Here is a 21,836-nt window from a genome sequence, read left to right as displayed (position 1 = left end):
ACACTACTACTTTCTCCAATTTCCATCCATGATATGCTGTGTAGCAGTATAAGACTTTAAGGCTTATGACTGGACTACCTTTCAGAAAGTAATTATCAAATGTATTAATTTCTATTTGATACAGGGAAGTCCTCTAAGTGTTTCCAATAATACTTGCCTTTGAATGTGATATTTCGAAGCAAAATGTCATGTCTACAGTGGGTCCATGTTCCAAGAGATCAGAGAATAACACAGGATGTTGGTCACCATGAAAGCTTCATCTATTTTTAGCTCAGCCTACAATCATTTCACAGTTTAGTGTGCTCACAGCCAGACGCATGAGAGTCAACAAAAGAGATCCAGCAGGGATACTATAGTCATAAAATATGAGTTTCAAATCTGCTTCCACTCATAGCTTTCTTGTTTATATCACTCTTACCGCTATTTTCTCAAAACTCAGAGGCACTTTGGATCCTCCCTTCCCCTTTCCATATAATTTCTATCAATCCAATTACTGTTTGCCATTAATTCTACATCCACAGTGAACCTCTTTTTTCATTCTGGCCTTTACTAGCTTGCCCCTGGATAATCTAAAAGCTTTCTAGAGAGCCTCTCTGCCTTCTGTTTCCCTAACATCATTTGTAGTCCATTCTAAGGATGATTTTTAGTACCTCACTCCTTCATACAATTTTTTTTAATGGCTCGACAAATGTCTTAGCTTGTTATCAGAGCCTAGATGGATAGTTTCAATCCAGTTTGCAAACTGGTCTCCTGCTGATATCCTACAGCCAAAGTGGACTTAATAATCCTTGTACATACTCAGTTTATCATCTTTGCTTATAACCACTTCTCTATTTGCAAAATTTTGTCCTTGTTCTTATCTATTCTCTAGGGCCTATCTCAAGTTTTCTGACCAGATGTGATTCTATCTTTTTTTTTCCTGATTTCTCATAGTGCATCTCCTTATGTGCATCTCTTTTGGACCTTGTTACATTTTGACTCATAGTTATTTTAGTGTTTGCTACCTGTATCACTAGATAGGTTTTCATGTTTTCTTGTCCTACAAACTTGTCTTTTTGAGGAAGAGACTTTTTTTCATATTTATATCTACCACCAATACCCCAGTCCCAAACAGAATAATTAAAATGGTCCCTGGTGTAACATTACTCACTTATGACATTGTTGGAATGGAAAAAGGAAGATCTTTGGTCATGGTACTATCAAGCAGAAGGTTCTCAATAATTTGTTGATTAAAGTAATACATACAGTTTTTGTTCCTACGCTTCACTAAAATTGCTCATTCAAAGATCATCAATGACACTCTCCTTACTATTCTTTTATTTTTCAAATAGTCTCCTCACAGAATTCCATTCCACTGTCCCAATTGCTTTCTTTCTTTTCTGTCCTTCACTCCTCAGTCCCTATTGTTGGGTTCATTTTTTCCTACCCTTACTGTACACTGGTATTCCTGAAGTGTTGGTTCCCACTCTATGCTCTTTGCAGCTTTTCACTATTACTTCTCTGCCAACAACTTCTCACATCTATTGAGTGATAGATTCTCACTCACATTGAGTGCTGGCTTCTATCTGAAGTCAGAAACAGAGTTCTAACTGTATTTTTCACAAAGATACCCTCCCCAAATTTCAACCTATACATTTTTATCTTTATTCAATTCTACAGTATCAGTTATTATATGTGGTGGCAGAAAGCCATTATTTTGGTCTTCAGAATGTATTTTCCCATTTTCTGACAATCATGTCTCATTTTTCTACGGAGGAGGTCATCTATCCCTCACTCTCAGTCATGTGTTTCCCATCTCCCACAGCCCTGTGAACCAACTTTAATGAATTAGGATGTTCTGTCCTCCTTGTCACAGTGATTGCTTCAGAGATGGCCACAAGATATAAGTAAGGCCAATCAGAGGGAATTAGAATACATTCTAGACATTTTATTTCATCATTCAAGGAGGCAGACTGTCTTTTCCACTGGCCTAGGTATGGTGATGATGTGACCTGAGGACTGCTCAGGGCCACAATGTGAAAAGTAAAAATGAAGTCAACCAGAAAAATCAGGCACAGAGGTGCCTCACAAAAATATCTGCAGTCAGAACATCCTAATAATTTCCTGAAGATATTGAGATAATATTCTCTTGAAAATACTGTCATCATCCCCCTGAAGATATTATTCTCCTCCAAAACTTCTCACGTCTGGAAATAGCATAGCCATCCACTGAGTTCTCATTCTTGACATCTGGGACTCCTTACTGACACCTCACTCAAACTCTCATATATGTAAGTGAACCGCACAGTATTCTTTATGTCTTCAGAATATAGCTGAAATATATCTGCTTCTGTTCACTCCCATTGCTTCCACTCTATCCCAAATCACTATCATCTCTAGTCAGTGTTACAGCAAAAGCTTCCAAATTTGTTCTTCCCATCCTTGCCTTCATCAAACCCACTCTTCTCTGAACTTGTTACTTTCACATTTCAAATCTTTCAATTTTATACCATTGCCTTTAAGAAAAAATGCAAAATCTTTACATGGTCTATAAAGTATTTCATAATCTGCCTTCTACAGCCTCAGCCTTCACTGACTTGTCTACTGACTTCTTGGAACTCACCAAATTCCTTTTCCCTCAAGGACTTCATATCTGATGTTTCCATAGCCTGAAATAGTACTATTCTTCTCTGCCTGGCTATTATTCCTGGTTTAAATATTAGCCAAATATTACTTCTTCATAGAAGACCCCCCCCCCTTAACTTTCTGGACTGAGTTTCCATTTTAAGCTCTTTTGGCATCCCGACTTTTTCCCTTTGTAGCGTTATAATTAAATACTTACTTGTATATTTATTTGTTAAATGTTTGTATCCCTGCCATAGATTGTGTCCTGAAGGCAGGAACATTATCTTCTTGTTCTTTATTGTATCCCCAGAATATAACACAAAGTCTATTATAAATTGATGGATGAATATTTTATGAATAAATGAATCAAAGAGGCACAACTTGTAATTTGTTTCCTTGCCCTACAAACTTGCCTCTGTTTTTGTTTTTCTGAGCACAGTATACTCTCATTCTCTTTAACCAGGGCAGAAAGTCAGCCTTAATTTCCGATCTCTTCCACTTTTATTTTTCATAGCCTGTTTCCTACCAAGTCTTGTTGAATCTTCCTCCATAAAGTTTCTCACATATGCCCTTTTTATTTCCATTCCCACTAGAGTGAGCTTCCTTTTGATTCTAAATTTCAACATGAAAGATATACATAATCCCCCGGCTCTAATTCTTTACACTGCTGCCTAGGTGATTATTCCTAAAATACATGTTGACTCATGTTACTCCTATCCTCAAAACCTTTAAAATATTCTTAGTACCATCCATTTCTTAAAAAGTGTGCTGTTCCAATTCCATAGTATACTACTCATATTTCATAATATACTACTCAAGGTCTTCACAGTTAGGTCAAGCCTCTCTTTACACTCTCTTCTTTCTGCATGTTGTGTGTTCTAAAACCAATGATCTCTTTACCATTCTTGAGCTCTCCATACATCATGTCTCCACCAACCTAGAATGCCTTTTTTTCCTCATTTCCCATCAAGCCCTCTCTACTTTATTTTTCCAGACTTGCCACCAAAAGCACATCTTCCATGAAGTTATCTGTCTCTCTCTTTACTTTCTTTTATGTAACCACAGGATGTTCATATGCTGCATTATGTATTTAACTATATTTATTTGGATTTAGTAGAAGACAATATAGTTTAGTGATAAGAATGGCTTCTCTACTGTCAAATGGGCTGGGTTTAGATCATGATATCATCATTTTCAATCTCTGTGACTTTGAGAGAGCTGCTTAAATTATCTGCCATAGTTTCCTCTTTAATTGGATGCAGAAGAGAACATACTTCATAGAATTTTTGTAAATAATTAGATGATATAATTGGTACAAAGCACTTAGAAGAATTCAAGTGTTCAATATCTGTTATTGTTTGCATACATTTGTGTTACCAGCTATAAAGCCCTTGAATCCAGAGTACAGATAATTATCTATCTCCAAATTCTCAGCAAAGTGCTTCATTTAGAGTAAAACCAGTAATTATTTGTCACATTAATTAATTGGGAAGTTCTAGCGTCCTGTATATCTTCAGGCTTTGTATTACCACAACTGCCTCAAGAAGATCTTGTTAAAGTTCCTGTTAAAGGAACAACTATTTAGGAAAGCAAAGAAAGGGAGGGGAAATTATTAGAATTTTTAAAAAGGAGGAAATTATGTGTAAACATTATCAATAATATTGTAATTGCAACTCTAAACAGGAGAATACACAAGGGAATCTTGCATAAACAAGCTGAAAACTTATAGCAAATGATGGTAGGGCTTGATATGTGCTGTTACCAAAATGCAGCTTTTGATGGAACTGTTTTTTGTAGTCGTGAGGTAAGAGGCTATGACCATGTACTACTGAGAAAAATCTTCTGTACTTTACAACAGAACACCTTGACTCCCATTCAGTCTTCCTCTGTCATTTAACTACATTGGGCAAATCAAATGAATTCTCTTGGGCTTAATCTTTAAAAGGGAAGAGTTAGATTGGATGGGATTCCTGCATTCCTCCTTGCTCTGACACTCTCTGATCACAAATTTAAGTGGCCCTGTTTTCTCTCCCACTCATTTTTAGCAGACATTTCACCAGTATTTACGAGGTATTTCCTGAGTATCTACGTTGACACTATCACAGCTCTCTGACACTGAATATGTCATTTATAATGAAATTATATTCTCTATTCCCTTTATAGAAAGGAGGAGACTAATGTCACATGATTATGGAATTAAAAGAAGCAATTCATGTGAAACTGCTCTGTCTTGCAATGGTATGTGGTGGGTGCTGATAAATGTTTATATTCTCCCTCTACTTGGGAAATTTTTATTAAGTTTCAGGATCCTGTATAAAGTTTATTTATGAAGACTTTTCAACCCCTCCATGTACTCCTGGTCAGAACCTAACAAAATACATTATATTCATGTCTATTATTACACTGATGCCCTGATCATATTATATAGTAATTATTCACTACTTATCTGTCATTCCAAAAGGTTCTGAACTCCTAGTCAGGTGTTATATATTTTTAATTTTAAAACTTCAGCACTAATACAGGTCCTCATATGTACAAAAAATTTAATGAATCCTTGTTGATGAATGGATAAAAGAATGATTAAATTTCCAGTTAGTAAGAGAAGTGGGAAAAAGCTTCTCTTCTTTCAAAACACCTTTGGTAGTTGGCAAACGATACTTGAAATTTTCTTAATGAAAGGTCACCCACAGGGGGGAGGAGCAAGATGGCGGAAGAGTAGGGTCCCCAAATCACCTGTCTCCACCAAACTACCTAGAAAACCTTCAAATTATCCTGAAAATCTATGAATTCGGCCTGAGATTTAAAGAGAGACCAGCTGGAATGCTACAGTAAGAAGAGTTCGCGCATCTATCAAGGTAGGAAGACGGGGAAAAAGAAGTAAAGGAACAAAGGCCTCCAAGGGGGAGGGGCCCCGCGAGGAGCCGGGCTGAGGCCGGGGCGAGTGTCCCCAGGACAGGAGAGCCCCGTCCCGGAGGAGCAGGAGCTGCACCGACCTTCCCGGGGGAAAGGGGCTCGCAGGGAGTTGGAGCAGGACCCAGGAGGGCGGGGATGCCCTCGGGCTCCCGGGGACAGTAACAGAGCAACTGCGCGCCCAGGAGAGTGCGCCGAGCTCCCTAAGGGCTGCAGCGCGCACGGCGGGACCCGGCGGGACCCGGAGCAGCTCGGAGGGGCTCGGGCGGCGGCTCCGCGGAGGGGGCTGCGCGGCCCCGGGAGCAGCTCGGGGGGGCTCGGGCAGAGGAAGAGGCTCCGTGCGGAGGGGGCTGCGCGGTTCCAGGAGCAGCTCGGAGGGACTTGGGCGGCGGCTCCGCGGAGGGGGTTGCGCGGCCCGGGAGCGCGAATCCAACAGCGCAGGCTCCGGAGCACAGGGCGCCGGGACACAGCCCAGGATCCGGCCTCCCCGGGACAGGCAGAGGCCGGGAGGGCCCAGGACAGCGAGGACGCTCCTGCCCCAGCTGAGCACATCAGCGGCCCCGCCCCGGAGCCTCCAGGCCCTGCAGAAGGAGTTCCTGCGGGAGCTGAATCCAGGTTTCCAGAGCTGCCCCGCCACTGGGGCTGTTCCTCCTGCGGCCTCACGGGGTAAACAACCCCCACCGAGCCCTGCACCAGGCAGGGGCACAGCAGCTCCCCCAACTGCTAACACCTGAAAATCAGCACAACAGGCCCCTCCCCCAGAACACCAGCTAGACGGACAACTTCCAGGAGAAGCCAAGGGACTTAAAGTACACAGAATCAGAAGATACTCCCCGATGGTTCTTTTTTTTGTTTGTTTTTGTTTTTGTTTTTGTTTTTGTTTTGTTTTGCTTTTTGATTTGTTTCCTTCCCCCACCCCCTTTTTTTCTCCTTTCTTTTTCTTTCTCTTTTTCTTCTTTTTTTTTTCTTTTTCTTCCCTTTTTTTTCTCTTTCTCTTTTCTTTCCTTCTTTCTCTCCTCTCTTTTTCTCTTTTTCCCAATACAACTTGCTTTTGGCCACTCTGCACTGAGCAAAATGACTAGAAGGAAAACCTCACCTCAAAAGAAAGAATCAGAAACAGTCCTCTCTCCCACAGAGTTACAAAATCTGGATTACAATTCAATGTCAGAAAGCCAATTCAGAAGCACTATTATACAGCTACTGGTGGCTCTAGAAAAAAGTATAAAGGACTCAAGAGACTTCATGACTGCAGAATTTAGAGCTAATCAGGCAGAAATTAAAAATCAATTGAATGAGATGCAATCCAAACTAGAAGTCCTAACGACGAGGGTTAACGAGGTGGAAGAACGAGTGAGTGACCTAGAAGACAAGTTGATAGCAAAGAGGGAAACTGAGGAAAAAAGAGACAAACAATTAAAAGACCATGAAGATAGATTAAGGGAAATAAACGACAGCCTGAGGAAGAAAAACCTACGTTTAATTGGGGTTCCCGAGGGCGCCGAAAGGGACAGAGGGCCAGAATATGTATTTGAACAAATTCTAGCTGAAAACTTTCCTAATCTGGGAAGGGAAACAGGCATTCAGATCCAGGAAATAGAGAGATCCCCCCCTAAAATCAATAAAAACCGTTCAACACCTCGACATTTAATTGTGAAGCTTGCAAATTCCAAAGATAAAGAGAAGATCCTTAAAGCAGCAAGAGACAAGAAATCCCTGACTTTTATGGGGAGGAGTATTAGGGTAACAGCAGACCTCTCCACAGAGACCTGGCAGGCCAGAAAGGGCTGGCAGGATATATTCAGGGTCCTAAATGAGAAGAACATGCAACCAAGAATACTTTATCCAGCAAGGCTCTCATTCAAAATGGAAGGAGAGAGAAAGAGCTTCCAAGACAGGCAGCAACTAAAAGAATATGTGACCTCCAAACCAGCTCTGCAAGAAATTTTAAGGGGGCCTCTTAAAATTCCCCTTTAAGAAGAAGTTCAGTGGAACAGTCCACAAAAACAAAGACTGAATAGATATCATGATGACACTAAACTCATATCTCTCAATAGTAACTCTGAATGTGAACGGGCTTAATGACCCCATCAAAAGGCGCAGGGTTTCAGACTGGATAAAAAAGCAGGACCCATCTATTTGCTGTCTACAAGAGACTCATTTTAGACAGAAGGACACCTACAGCCTGAAAATAAAAGGTTGGAGAACCATTTACCATTCGAATGGTCCTCAAAAGAAAGCAGGGGTAGCCATCCTTATATCAGATAAACTAAAATTTACCCCAAAGACTGTAGTGAGAGATGAAGAGGGACACTATATCATACTTAAAGGATCTATTCAACAAGAGGACTTAACAATCCTCAGTATATATGCTCCGAATGTGGGAGCTGCCAAATATATAAATCAATTATTAACCAAAGTGAAGAAATACTTAGATAATAATACACTTATACTTGGTGACTTCAATCTAGCTCTTTCTATACTCGATAGGTCTTCTAAGCAAAACATCTCCAAAGAAACGAGAGCTTTAAATGATACACTGGACCAGATGGATTTCACAGATATCTACAGAACTTTACATCCAAACTCAACTGAATACACATTCTTTTCAAGCGCACATGGAACTTTCTCCAGAATAGACCACATATTGGGTCACAAATCGGGTCTGAACCGATACCAAAAGATTCGGATTCTCCCCTGCATATTCTCAGACCATAATGCCTTGAAATTAGAACTAAATCACAACAAGAAGTTTGGAAGGACCTCAAACACATGGAGGTTAAGGACCATCCTGCTAAAAGATAAAAGGGTCAACCAGGAAATTAAGGAAGAATTAAAAAGATTCATGGAAACTAATGAGAATGAAGATACAACTGTTCAAAATCTTTGGGATGCAGCAAAAGCAGTCCTAAGGGGGAAATACATCGCAATACAAGCATCCATTCAAAAACTGGAAAGAACTCAAATACAAAAGCTAACCTTACACATAAAGGAGCTAGAGAAAAAACAGCAAATAGATCCTACACCCAAGAGAAGAAGGGAGTTAATAAAGATTCGAGCAGAACTCAACGAAATCGAGACCAGAAGAACTGTGGAACAGATCAACAGAACCAGGAGTTGGTTCTTTGAAAGAATTAATAAGATAGATAAACCATTAGCCAGCCTTATTAAAAAGAAGAGAGAGAAGACTCAAATTAATAAAATCATGAATGAGAAAGGAGAGATCACTACCAACACCAAGGAAATACAAACGATTTTAAAAACATATTATGAACAGCTATACGCCAATAAATTAGGCAATCTAGAAGAAATGGACGCATTCCTGGAAAGCCACAAACTACCAAAACTGGAACAGGAAGAAATAGAAAACCTGAACAGGCCAATAACCAGGGAGGAAATTGAAGCAGTCATCAAAAACCTCCCAAGACACAAGAGTCCAGGGCCAGATGGCTTCCCAGGAGAATTTTATCAAACGTTTAAAGAAGAAATCATACCTATTCTCCTAAAGCTGTTTGGAAAGATAGAAAGAGATGGAGTACTTCCAAATTCATTCTATGAAGCCAGCATCACCTTAATTCCAAAGCCAGACAAAGACCCCGCCAAAAAGGAGAATTACAGACCAATATCCCTGATGAACATGGATGCAAAAATTCTCAACAAGATACTGGCCAATAGGATCCAACAGTACATTAAGAAAATTATTCACCGTGACCAAGTAGGATTTATCCCTGGGACACAAGGCTGGTTCAACACCCGTAAAACAATCAATGTGATTCATCATATCAACAAGAGAAAAACCAAGAACCATATGATCCTCTCATTGGATGCAGAGAAAGCATTTGACAAAATACAGCATCCATTCCTGATCAAAACTCTTCAGAGTGTAGGGATAGAGGGAACATTCCTCGACATCTTAAAAGCCATCTATGAAAAGCCCACAGCAAATATCATTCTCAATGGGGAAGCACTGGGAGCCTTTCCCCTAAGATCAGGAACAAGACAGGGATGTCCACTCTCACCACTGCTGTTCAACATAGTACTGGAAGTCCTAGCCTCTGCAATCAGACAACAAAAAGACATTAAAGGCATTCAAATTGGCAAAGAAGAAGTCAAACTCTCCCTCTTCGCCGATGACATGATACTCTACATAGAAAACCCAAAAGTCTCCACCCCAAGATTGCTAGAACTCATACAGCAATTCGGTAGCGTGGCAGGATACAAAATCAATGCCCAGAAGTCAGTGGCATTTCTATACACAAACAATGAGACTGAAGAAAGAGAAATTAAGGAGTCAATCCCATTTACAATTGCACCCAAAAGCATAAGATACCTCGGAATAAACCTAACCAAATAGGTAAAGGATCTATACCCGAAAAACTATAGAACACTTCTGAAAGAAATTGAGGAAGACACAAAGAGATGGAAAAATATTCCATGCTCATGGATTGGCAGAATTAATATTGTGAAAATGTCAATGTTACCCAGGGCAATATACACGTTTAATGCAATCCCTATCAAAATACCATGGACTTTCTTCAGAGAGTTAGAACAAATTATTTTAAGATTTGTGTGGAATCAGAAAAGACCCCGAATAGCCAGGGGAATTTTAAAAAAGAAAACCATGTCTGGGGGCATCACAATGCCAGATTTCAGGTTGTACTACAAAGCTGTGGTCATCAAGACAGTGTGGTACTGGCACAAAAACAGACACATAGATCAGGGGAACAGAATAGAGAATCCAGAAGTGGACCCTGAACTTTATGGGCAACTAATATTCGATAAAGGAGGAAAGACTATCCATTGGAAGAAAGACAGTCTCTTCAATAAATGGTGCTGGGAAAATTGGACATCCACATGCAGAAGAATGAAACTAGACCACTCTCTTTCACCATACACAAAGATAAACTCAAAATGGATGAAAGATCTAAATGTGAGACAAGATTCCATCAAAATCCTAGAGAAGAACACAGGCAACACCCTTTTTGAACTCGGCCATAGTAACTTCTTGCAAGATACATCCACGAAGGCAAAAGAAACAAAAGCAAAAATGAACTATTGGGACTTCATCAAGATAAGAAGCTTTTGCACAGCAAAGGATACAGTCAACAAAACTCAAAGACAACCTACAGAATGGGAGAAGATATTTGCAAATGACGTATCAGATAAAGGGCTAGTTTCCAAGATCTATAAAGAACTTCTTAAACTCAACACCAAAGAAACAAACAATCCAATCATGAAATGGGCAAAAGACATGAACAGAAATCTCACAGAGGAAGACATAGACATGGCCAACATGCATATGAGAAAATGCTCTGCATCACTTGCCATCAGGGAAATACAAATCAAAACCACAATGAGATACCACCTCACACCAGTGAGAATGGGGAAAATTAACAAGGCAGGAAACCACAAATGTTGGAGAGGATGCGGAGAAAAGGGAACCCTCTTACACTATTGGTGGGAATGTGAACTGGTGCAGCCACTCTGGAAAACTGTGTGGAGGTTCCTCAAACAGTTAAAAATATACCTGCCCTACGACCCAGCAATTGCACTGTTGGGGATTTACCCCAAAGATACAAATGCAATGAAACGCCGGGACACCTGCACCCCGATGTTTCTAGCAGCAATGGCCACTATAGCCAAACTGTGGAAGGAGCCTCGGTGTCCAACGAAAGATGAATGGATAAAGAAGATGTGGTTTATGTATACAATGGAATATTACTCAGCTATTAGAAATGACAAATACCCACCATTTGCTTCAACGTGGATGGAACTGGAGGGTATTATGCTGAGTGAAGTAAGTCAGTCGGAGAAGGACAAACATTATATGTTCTCATTCATTTGGGGAATATAAATAATAGTGAAAGGGAAAATAAGGGAAGGGAGAAGAAATGTGTGGGAAATATCAGAAAGGGAGACAGAACGTAAAGACTGCTAACTCTGGGAAACGAACTAGGGGTGGTAGAAGGGGAGGAGGGCGGGGGGTGGGAGTGAATGGGTGATGGGCACTGGGTGTTATTCTGTATGTTAGTAAATTGAGCACCAATAAAAAAAAAACAAAAAAAAAAACAACAACAAAAAAAAAGAAAGGTCACCCACAGACTTGAATTTCACCATTTAAACAAGAAAGGTTGAAAGGGTTATGTCATGAGGACAGGAAACTTGGGTGTCCACTTCGGGAAATGCCACTGGAATACTCAGCAGTTTCTGCTGTCTCTACCAGCCAACTAAGACAATTTAGCCTTCCAGTTCACTAATAACTCAAATTGTCCTAAAGTTCCTCATCCATAGTTCACATCTTAGGTAAACAAAGCATGAAGATTTGCCTGACCAGCTAATTATTTCTTTTCATAAGAAAAATGTATCCAGATGAGAGAAATTAGAAATCTAACATAAGCCACAGATTTGAGTCACATATACAACTTTTCATTTTCTAAGTTACATTAAAAAGAAAAAAGTGAAAATGTTAATATTAAATTTTAATATTAATTTAATAATATATTTTATTCAACTCAATATATTCAAGTTATTAATATTTCTTGGGCTCAATCCCAAGACCCCAAGATCCTACCTGGGCAGAAATCAAGAGTTGGAGGCTTAATCAACTGAGCCACTCAGGTGACCCTCCCTCCCAAATATCTTATCACCCAGGAGATAAGATGCCTTCCTAAATTAATTAATTTCAGTTATGTGTGAGCATCAGAAGCAACTTACTTTCTATTGGCCCAGCTTTTCTGATAATCCATTGAGTGATGTCTGCCAAACTTGTATCTTTTAACTCATCCAATCCTTTTACTTTGATATTTCCTAAACTCCTCATGTATCTCTCTAAGACTATTTTGAAGGTCTGAGGGCCTAAGATGTTTGGTGGTACCCCTTAGCTACAGGTGAAAAGACATTAGCATAATCATGAGTTAAAGTTCTACCTCTTTCTCAAAAAAAAAAAAAAACTGTTCCTTTGAGAACATCATTTATTTTATAAGTGATTGGGGTATAAATGTGGTGAATACCAATTATCTTTCATAATGATATTTTAATTTCTTAATGTCACAGTAGAAAACAGCTTACCCTATCACTAGTAAGTACTACTCTGCTGTATCTACAGTCAAAGATAGATTTATGGAAAAGTGCACCTTTTTAATGTGGCCTTTTTAAAGTCATCTATGTTTATAAAATATTTTGACAATTTTTAAACCAGTATTGGATGAAAGCCTAATATATATACAAACATATACAAATATATATTTGTTCCTAGCCACTTTAGGCAAATTGTATACTAAATCTCATTGTTAATTTGATTTCTATATGTTTAAATTAAAAAAAGAAAAGCCTCAGAACTACAGGACTTTAACATTCCCTGTCCAAGCCCTGCAAATGTGTATAGTTTGATAAATGAACTTTGAATCTCTTCTTTAAAGGCTTCTTGAAAGCAATTTGCTTACTTATCTAAATTGATCACTAACTCTTGTGGTTTGAAATATTAGCTAACCTCTAAAAATTAGTTTAAATTTCCCCATTACTTTGGAAAAGCACCATGGAGTATATGCCACAATTTCTGTAGTAAGCCTTGAAACTCCCAACTGGGAGGAGATCCTTAAAATTCGTTAAAATACTTATCTCCTCATGATAGTTTAGCAGTGCCAATAATTTGAGATCATTCCTGTTCAGTTTGAGGCAGTAACCCAGTAACTGCATTTTCCTTTTGGTTTAGCACTTATCTTAAGGATTACTTAATATTTTGAGGCATCTGTGAGAACTATGTTAGACTAAGAATTAGATGAATTGCCCTCTTGTCCTGGCTCTATAGTGAGCCAGCAGTGCTATGCTAACTCTCTGAGCTTTAGTTTGCTTATCATAAAAGGATGAATTTGGAATAAATTATTTCTATGTTTCCATCCAGTTTATATTGTGTGACTTAACTATAATTCTCAACCAACAGGGAGAGGAAACATTTTAATGGCGTCCTTTCCCTTACCCTTAGCTATGACAGACCTCAGATTAGACAGAAAACGCAAAAGCCATCAGAGACTCCTCTCACCATTTGCCATTAAATGTGACAAACTGCATCAGTCATGCTCATCTTGCTTTCCTTTTTTAAATATACAAAAACGAAATTTGTCAGCACAAAACATGCATTTCATCTCTAAATTCAATCACCCGTTTTCTACTCAGAGACTTTCTCCTCCCTTTCTCCTCCATTATTCACCTCAGCAGGGAAAAAAATTCCAAAATATCTCTTAAAAACAAAAACCTTCCTTGACTCTGAATCCTTTTACATCATTTGCTCTATCTCTCTACACAGATTGATTTTCCCTTTACCACCACTATGCTTGTTATCTCCATATTCTTCCCATTCTTTCTTTAGCAAACTTCGCACTCAAGTATATGCCCATTACTTCAACTGCTTTTGCTAAGGTCAACAATGACTTCCATGTTACAGTCCTCACCTTACAAGGAAGCTCTCTCCTTTAGACATCTCTGACGCCCTACTATCCTGATTTTCCACACATTTCTCTGGTCACAACTTCTCAGTTTCTCTTTTCTATCTCCTCATTGATATCCAGCTTTTGAATATTATAATAACTAAAGTCTTTGTTTTGGGGTTTCAATCAGTAATATGGCTTTAAAAATACCTTTAAATGTGCTTAATGTATTTACAGACTACTCCCATGTTTAGATTTCTAGTACAGTCTTGTGTTCTGGACTCTAGACCCGTCCAATAGTCCACAGCATGTTTCCAATCTTACTTAACAGATAACAGGTAACTCTAACTTATAGATCACAAATAAATTCTTGATCTCTCCCCACCCAACACAATTATATCCTGCACACACATATGCACACACACGCATGCACACACATGCACGCACATGCACACATACACATAGTGTTTTTACTTTTCTATTTATTTATTTATTTATTTAAAAGAGTGAGAGAGAGCATGCACAAACTGAGTGGAGGGGCAGAGGGAGAGGGAGAAGCAGACTGCCTGCTGAGCAGGGAGCCGGATGCTGGACTGGGTCCCAGGACTCTGGGATCATGACCTGAACCAGATGCAGACATTTAACTGTCAGAGCCACATAGGCGCCACAGTTTTTCCTTTTCTAATCATCTAATTCTCAAAAGAATAAATGGGATCCTATCAGTTGTTAGTCCCCCAATCTAAGACTCATTCTTAATACTTTATTCAACAATGGCATCTAATCAAACACAAAGTCTTGTCAACCCTGTGTCTCAAATATCTGCTTCTATGTTTATTTTATTCTTTCACTGTCATCCATGCAACCATAATATCATACATGTCAGTAGCCTCCTAATAGACATGTGACTTTTTGTCCAATTCCAATATATTTTATAAACTGCAGGCCCAAATGAGCTTCTTTGAATGTCAATATAATCTTGTCACTTAATACCTTTCTACTGCTTTTAATAGACTCCTGTTATAATTAAGGCACTTTATGGCAAAGTGCCATAATCGAAACATTGTAGCTTGCATATAAAGCCTTATGTGAGCTTTTCCCTGTTTGCCTCTCCATCTCTATCTCCTCCTGCTCATGTGCCATAATCCAGTCACTCTGCCCCTCTTTCAGATTTTATTTTCTTTTTGTTTTTTAAATATTTTATTTATTTATTTATTTATTTATTTATTTATTAATGAAAGACACACACACACACACACAGAGAGAGAGAGAGAGAGAGAGGCAGAGACAGAGACAGAAGCAGGCTCCATGCAGGGAGCCTGACATGGGACTCGATCCCGGGGCCTCCAGGATCACACCCTGGGCTGAAGGTGGTGCTAAACCGCTGAGCTACCCAGGCTGCCCACTTCTTTCAGAACATGAAACCTTTCTTATCCAAGGATCTTACCCATGCTATTCCCTCCAGTTTCCCTGCTTCATGTGGCCAATGTCTCAACATCTTTTAGAAAATATTGCTTCCTTAGAGATGTTTTTGCTAATTCTCCCATTATTAATAAGTTATATTCTTCATAAGCCTACATATCTCCTGTTTAACATGTCACAACCCGTAATTGTTAATTTGTGCATTATTTGTTCGTTGTCTGTATTTTTTTAAATTAAGCTTCAGAAGACCAGGGATCATGATTATTTTATTCACAGCTAGATCCTCAAAACCTAAATCAGATTGTAAAACGCTGTAGCTGTAGAATAAATATTTGTTGACTAAATCTTATAAGAAAAAGAACTAAGGAGAATAAGCATCTGGCTCATGAAATTGGAATAAAACCTGACTCTTCTGACTTACTTTAGCGCTTTCTCCACATTACATTGTACATTTCTCTTCTTCACTCATCCCAACCCAGCACAGACCATGTAGCTCAGGCCCATTAAATATTTTTCCCTTTGATCTCTACATTGATTTGGCCCCATCTCCATGAGCCTAAACCCTATAGGTCCCAGGCCCTGAGTTGTGCTATTCCACAACCCAGCTCCCTGGGATTTCTCTGCCTTTATTAGATTTACAGATATTCTCAATGGCCTCTGCTTTCCCCTCTCCCAATTCTTTTGCATTTTTAGCATAGTGTTCATCTTTAAAAGAAATCACTTTTCCACATTCCTATTTATATTTCTTTCTTTTCTTAGTCCATGGAAAACCCTGCTATTTATGCAGTGTTATTTTTTCCCTTAAGCTAGAACTAATTTCTTATTTTCCACCCCAAAACAGAGCACTGAAAAAAGCAAGGCAAATAGATCCATATACCATATTTCTTCCACTCCAGAAAATGTTGAAATTTTCAATATTTCAAAAATTCAACTGGAAAAGGGTAAATGTACATTCTTATCAATAGAGCCATGAACTCTCATAAATATGATCAGATCACCTTCACATTAAAAAAATACCAAAAAGGTAAGATGTACAATAGATATGCTGTTGTGATAAGCAGTTCTCCATTAGCATGAGGCCATCTTGGTGGCTTAGCAGATAGCATGGGATAGAAGGCAACCACAGTGAATAAAGAAATTAACCAAAAGCACTAAAGAGAGAAATGGAAAAACAAACCCCACAGTTGTAAATGGGGATGCACAGCACGTAGTGAGAGAAGCCTTTTTTCAGAGACTGTAAAGCAACTGAATGAAACCAACAATCACGGAATGAATTTCAGAATAAATCATCATAGAATGTAGCTAGCTGGCATGTCAAACTCTTCTAAAAGAATCCACGTCCAAAAACCTCAGAAACTTCCCACTGCCCCAGAACCCAAACCCTTCTGTGTATAGAAAAAAAATCAGCCTTGATTCTCAGAATGCCATTCCTTCACATCTCCCTTTCAGTGTTGGTGGAATGCAATCTTTCTTGTATTTAATGCATTATGCATTGTATTCTATTCCAAGTCTGCTTTGTGATAGTGTTCCTTTTTAAAAAATAATCTGTTGACTATTTTGAGTATGCTAAGTAAATACAACGTTTTGATGTTAGACCTATTTCTGCTCCAAAAGTAGCAAGGGAAATTAAACTAAACTTGTGAATTTTGAATAAGAGGGACTTGGAATTTGCAGTATATTTAAGAGTCAATTGTCTAAGTCATTTTTATGTATACTTATTACTCATGTTAATCTTTAAAATAAAACATCTCATAGATTGTAGTAACACAATCAAAAGAATTTGTCTCCTGAGCCCAAATTTCTGTTATTTTAGCCAATTAAATAAATAAATGAATTTAAAATTTCAAACTAATATAAAAATTTAAGATAATGATTATTTCTGGAGGGAAGCAAAAGAGGATGTAATCAATATTGAACACCCACATATGGAAATATTGTCAAATAACATTCTGTTTATTAAGGCAACTTAATTTATGTCTCTTTTGAGTAAAATTAATGTAGGTGCTATAATATATTTGGACAACATTCAAATATAACACCCACTACTTGATACATGTGGAAAACATAACAAAGTTTATAATGTAGAAGATGGATTTGGTGAGGATGAAACAAACAAAAAAATATTCCCTTGGGTATTCGCCAGCTTTGAGTCTATGATTTGTGACCTGTTCTCACAGAATTGAAAACAGCCAGGGACTCCAGGGGACTAGAGGGTAGAAGTTATGCTCTTCCCAAGAATTGTCAACACCATAGAAGAATGTTCATCCAACATGCCAGGCAGTTTCTGAAAGCTAGCCAGTTATGGAAATAAGTTGCAGCTCATAGAGGATCACAACATTGTGAGGTTGTACCAAATCAGGGTACTAGCAGCCTAAATTCAGCATACATTGCATATCAATGACAATTAACAACTTCCTTGTATGATTTTATCTCTTCATCTCTCCTGCACACGCATATGAGCACATGCATGTGCACATGCACACACATACACACATGCACATGTGCTTTCTTCAGTTGATTTAGATCACTAAATCCTAAATTCTTTAGGTTTTCATCCTTTAAGTGAAGAAACTCATCTGCTGAGATAAATGGTACAAGAAAGCAGTTGGAATTCTTAGGCGATGTAGTACATTGTAAATATAAGCTGCCATTGTTACTATTATTAATGTCCTTATTATCATTATTATTTTAATTCCTCAGAGTAAATGATGTCCAAAAATAGTTGATGGAAAACAAATAGAAAGAACTAAGAATTTCAATAGTCCATCCAAAAATAATGATAAAATCAAACACACATCTCCATTTGGTAGAACAAACAAAAATTATGCCTTTCTATATCAACATTGACCCAGAAAATATTCTTAGGACCCTAGGACATGCAAACTAAATCACAACTAACTATTAATGTTCAAAATTGGTTATGAAAACTACATATTTTCTAAGAGGAAGTATACGACCTAACTGTTACCAAGCCTTGAGTCCAAGATCAATTTCATCAATGGCCTTACAAGAAGCTCCCCCTCGGAAATGTATAAAAATAAAATGTCTATTAATACACAAATAGAAACCACACACAGAAAATTGAATTTCCAAGAATACAGCACTAGCATGCAATCATTACTGTGGGCTAGTCATAGTTATTAAACACTTAACATGTATCAAGCCCTTTGTATAAGTATTACTTTTAATTTTTCGAACTCCATGAGATAGATAGTAATATTGTTATTTTACAGATAAATAGCTGATTGCTCTGGGAGATAATGTAACTCATTCAAACTTAAACAATTAACAAATGCTAGACCTAGAATTTAAACCAAGTCTTAACCTCTAAAATCTATTTTCAGGGCATCCCGGGAGGCTCAGCGGTTTAGCGCCGCCTTCCGCCCAGGGCCTGATCCTGGAGACCCAGGATCGAGTCCCATGTTGGTCTTCCCGCATGGAGCCTGCTTCTCCCTCTGCCTGTGTCTCTGCCTCTGTGTGTGTGTGTGTCTCTCATGAATAAATAAATAAAATCTAATAAAATAAAATATATTTTCATGTATTAATGTCATGCTAGTATCTCCTATTAAATAAATGAACTCTTTGTCAGGCAGCTGTAGGACTAATTGAACACAGGAAATTATGATCTTACAAATGCACCATCAACAGGAAAATCACCTGAAATGAGGTTAGGTTGTGATGGTAGATTTACACTTCCTTCAAGTCTCAAGATTTCCCTCAAGCCTTTCTTTTGACACAGGACACACACTTGGAATCAAAGGCTGGTGTTTTGACTTAAAATTGAGCAGCAATTCCTGGCCCATCTGCCTTGGCCTCATTGATTGTCAAGTTTTACACAGCAGACCTCACCAAGTTTAGTTAAGAATCAAGAGCACTGAGGTGGGCACTTGACAGGATGAGCACTGGGTGTTATTCTATATGTTGGCAAATTGAACACCAATAAAAAATAAATTTATATAAAAAAAAGAATCAAGGGCAGACTAATCCTATCATTCTTTCAGGACCCTTTTAAAGTTGGTCCCATTGTATTTAGATGAATTAGATCTTGCCACTTATTATGTGAACGTACCTTTGCTCTAACAACTCCAATCTCCTCTATCTTCCACAAATTCTCCAACTTTGCACATGTTAATAGCTCTGCTTAGCACTCCTTCTCTCTTCTGCCCACTGGAAAGCTACCCAATCTATCAGACCTGGATAAAAATCTCCCTCCACGGGGAGTCAACCCTGATCCCTCACTGATAACACTCATTTTGAACTACATTTAAATATATTGTTTGATGTCTTCCTGACTTGCTCTCATAACATTTAATGAACATTTGAGATGCATAATTTTGTTTTACTTTTTAAGGCTAAAGCCTAAGCTCTAAAGGTAGGAACAATTGAGTCAAATATTTCATGCTCTTCTTGGAATATGGAGGTGTGCTTGTTGATCAGTTGACTATGCCAATCTCTTCTGGAAAATAGATACAAAGGGTGATAGGGATTGATCTTTATGCCATTTTGCCTGACTCATATATTCAAGGATGGGAGCAAATAATGAGGTCAGACCTCAGTGAATGACTTTTTCATGACAATTTCCCATGTTCCACACAATGCAATAGAAAAAATACAAATTTTAAAATAAGACTACCAGCTTTAAATACGAATTCAACTGATTAAATAACAGTGGATTCTAGGGACGTCCTTTTCTCTACATAAACTTTATAAGGTACTATATTCTTTACAAAGTTGTTAATATTGGAAATAATAGCATATATAAAAGCATCTGGGGCACAGTTAACTATTAATAAATCACATATTGTATTATTTCTACAGGGCAAATAGCTTGAGGAACGCTATCTTCCAAGGTGGTCTTCTTAAACACTAATATTTTCTTTTTTGTATTGACTACATAATTTTGTCCAATATTTAATAATAGATCATGAACTAATAGAACTTAGAATTTCTTTTCAGGAGTCTTAATACTGGTGTTAAAAACATGAGCACTAATTAATGTCACAAGAAACATTATTGAAATCCAGATATTTGATTGATGCACCTATTAATAATACATGTTATAAGCATTGCTTCAAAAACTACTTGGGTAATTCAAGCAAAACCATATAAGTCTCTAAGATATTAAGTAATTTTATTAGACATATTAATTTGTACTTATAATTTGACTACTGACAAGAACTCATATAGTTTAAATGTTTTCAAGGACTTTGTTTTGTGGCATAAATAGTGGTTCCTATATCCCCACTGTTTCATTTGCCTAACTTAGATAATTGTTTAATGTCTGATTATAGCAGTAGCTGTTACCCCATGCAGTTTTAAGCTGAATATTTTATATGACCTATCCAATGCAGGTATTTTGGTACATTTTTGTAGTTGCTAATATATATATATATATATATATATATATATATATATATATATATATATATATATAAAATCAAAAGCTAAAGACACATACTATATAAAAAAAAAAGAAATTAAAGTTGATTGAGGGCGTTGGAGGAATGTTGAGAACCAGAGCAGTACTAGTGTGGTCTAGGTCCTAGGCAGTCATAGGACAGCATGAAGACAGTAGAGGAAAAAAGAAACTAATGCTCCCTGAGCACTTAATCTGTGCCAGGCTTGGTAATGGCAGTAACCCATGAAACTGGTACTGGTATTTCTCTCCTTGACTTCATGAAGAAACATAAGTTATCCAATACCACAGTTATATGGAGTGAGATACATGAATTCAATCTGTCATTCAATTTGAATTAATTTATAGAGATTAGATAGATCTACATACGTGAGAAGAACTGCATGGCTTCTTATATCACAACGGAAAGTAGTCATACAATTTCTTCTCTCTCTCTCCTAAAATATGTTGAATGAGAGTCTTTATATATCACCATCCATTTATTTTGGAACTGTCCACTTGGCATATTGAAATAAACATCTATCTGTAGAGTGACCACAGTAATTTTACTAAGACAGTGAAGTAAAATATATTTTAAGACTTTCAGCTTAGTTATTTATATATAGATATGCTTTTTGAATGAATAAGATTATATATAGATACATACAGTACAGTAGTAAAATGAAATTTTGTTTGCTTCACAAGTAAATGACCCAATATCATTTGGACATAAAATTGTTGGGGTTTCCCCCCTTCGTGGGTGTTTACACACACCGTGACCAAAATATATTCTAGTTTTTATAGAAGTTTAAAGGCAAGTATTTCAGTTTGAAGGGCTGGCCTGTGCCTCCCAACTACCAGTAGAATTAAATATTATCTGAGGCTAAGTGACTATACAAAAAGTTAAATTTCTTGACCATATCTGAAGTATATATTGGATGATCTGGCTAATAATCATGTCAATACTGAAAGCTAATTTGAATGCTTTAGGCAAAATCATCTAAATAAAAGAATGATTTTACTCATGTTTGCATCAACCAAATTGCCAACAAATAGGTGACCAATGCAATTATTAATTATTCTCTAAT

The 21,836-nt window shown here is 37.7% G+C and overlaps 1 protein-coding gene and 1 long non-coding RNA gene across 5 annotated transcripts in view; one reads left to right on the top strand and one right to left on the bottom strand.

Annotated features, from left to right (window-relative positions):
• TMEM196 (transmembrane protein 196) overlaps positions 1-21,836 on the bottom strand; it is a 57,920-nt gene that overhangs the window by 29,865 nt on the left and 6,219 nt on the right. The window lies entirely within an intron of this gene.
• LOC144288315 (uncharacterized) lies at positions 1,939-18,836 on the top strand. Its single transcript, XR_013356274.1, has 3 exons — positions 1,939-2,270; positions 4,768-4,842; positions 18,698-18,836. It is a non-coding gene; the product is annotated as an uncharacterized LOC144288315 (long non-coding RNA).

This window comes from Canis aureus, chromosome 18 (genome assembly GCF_053574225.1).
Source record: "Canis aureus isolate CA01 chromosome 18, VMU_Caureus_v.1.0, whole genome shotgun sequence".
Taxonomy (NCBI): domain Eukaryota; kingdom Metazoa; phylum Chordata; class Mammalia; order Carnivora; family Canidae; genus Canis; species Canis aureus.
This window is presented reverse-complemented; position numbering and strand designations above follow the sequence as displayed.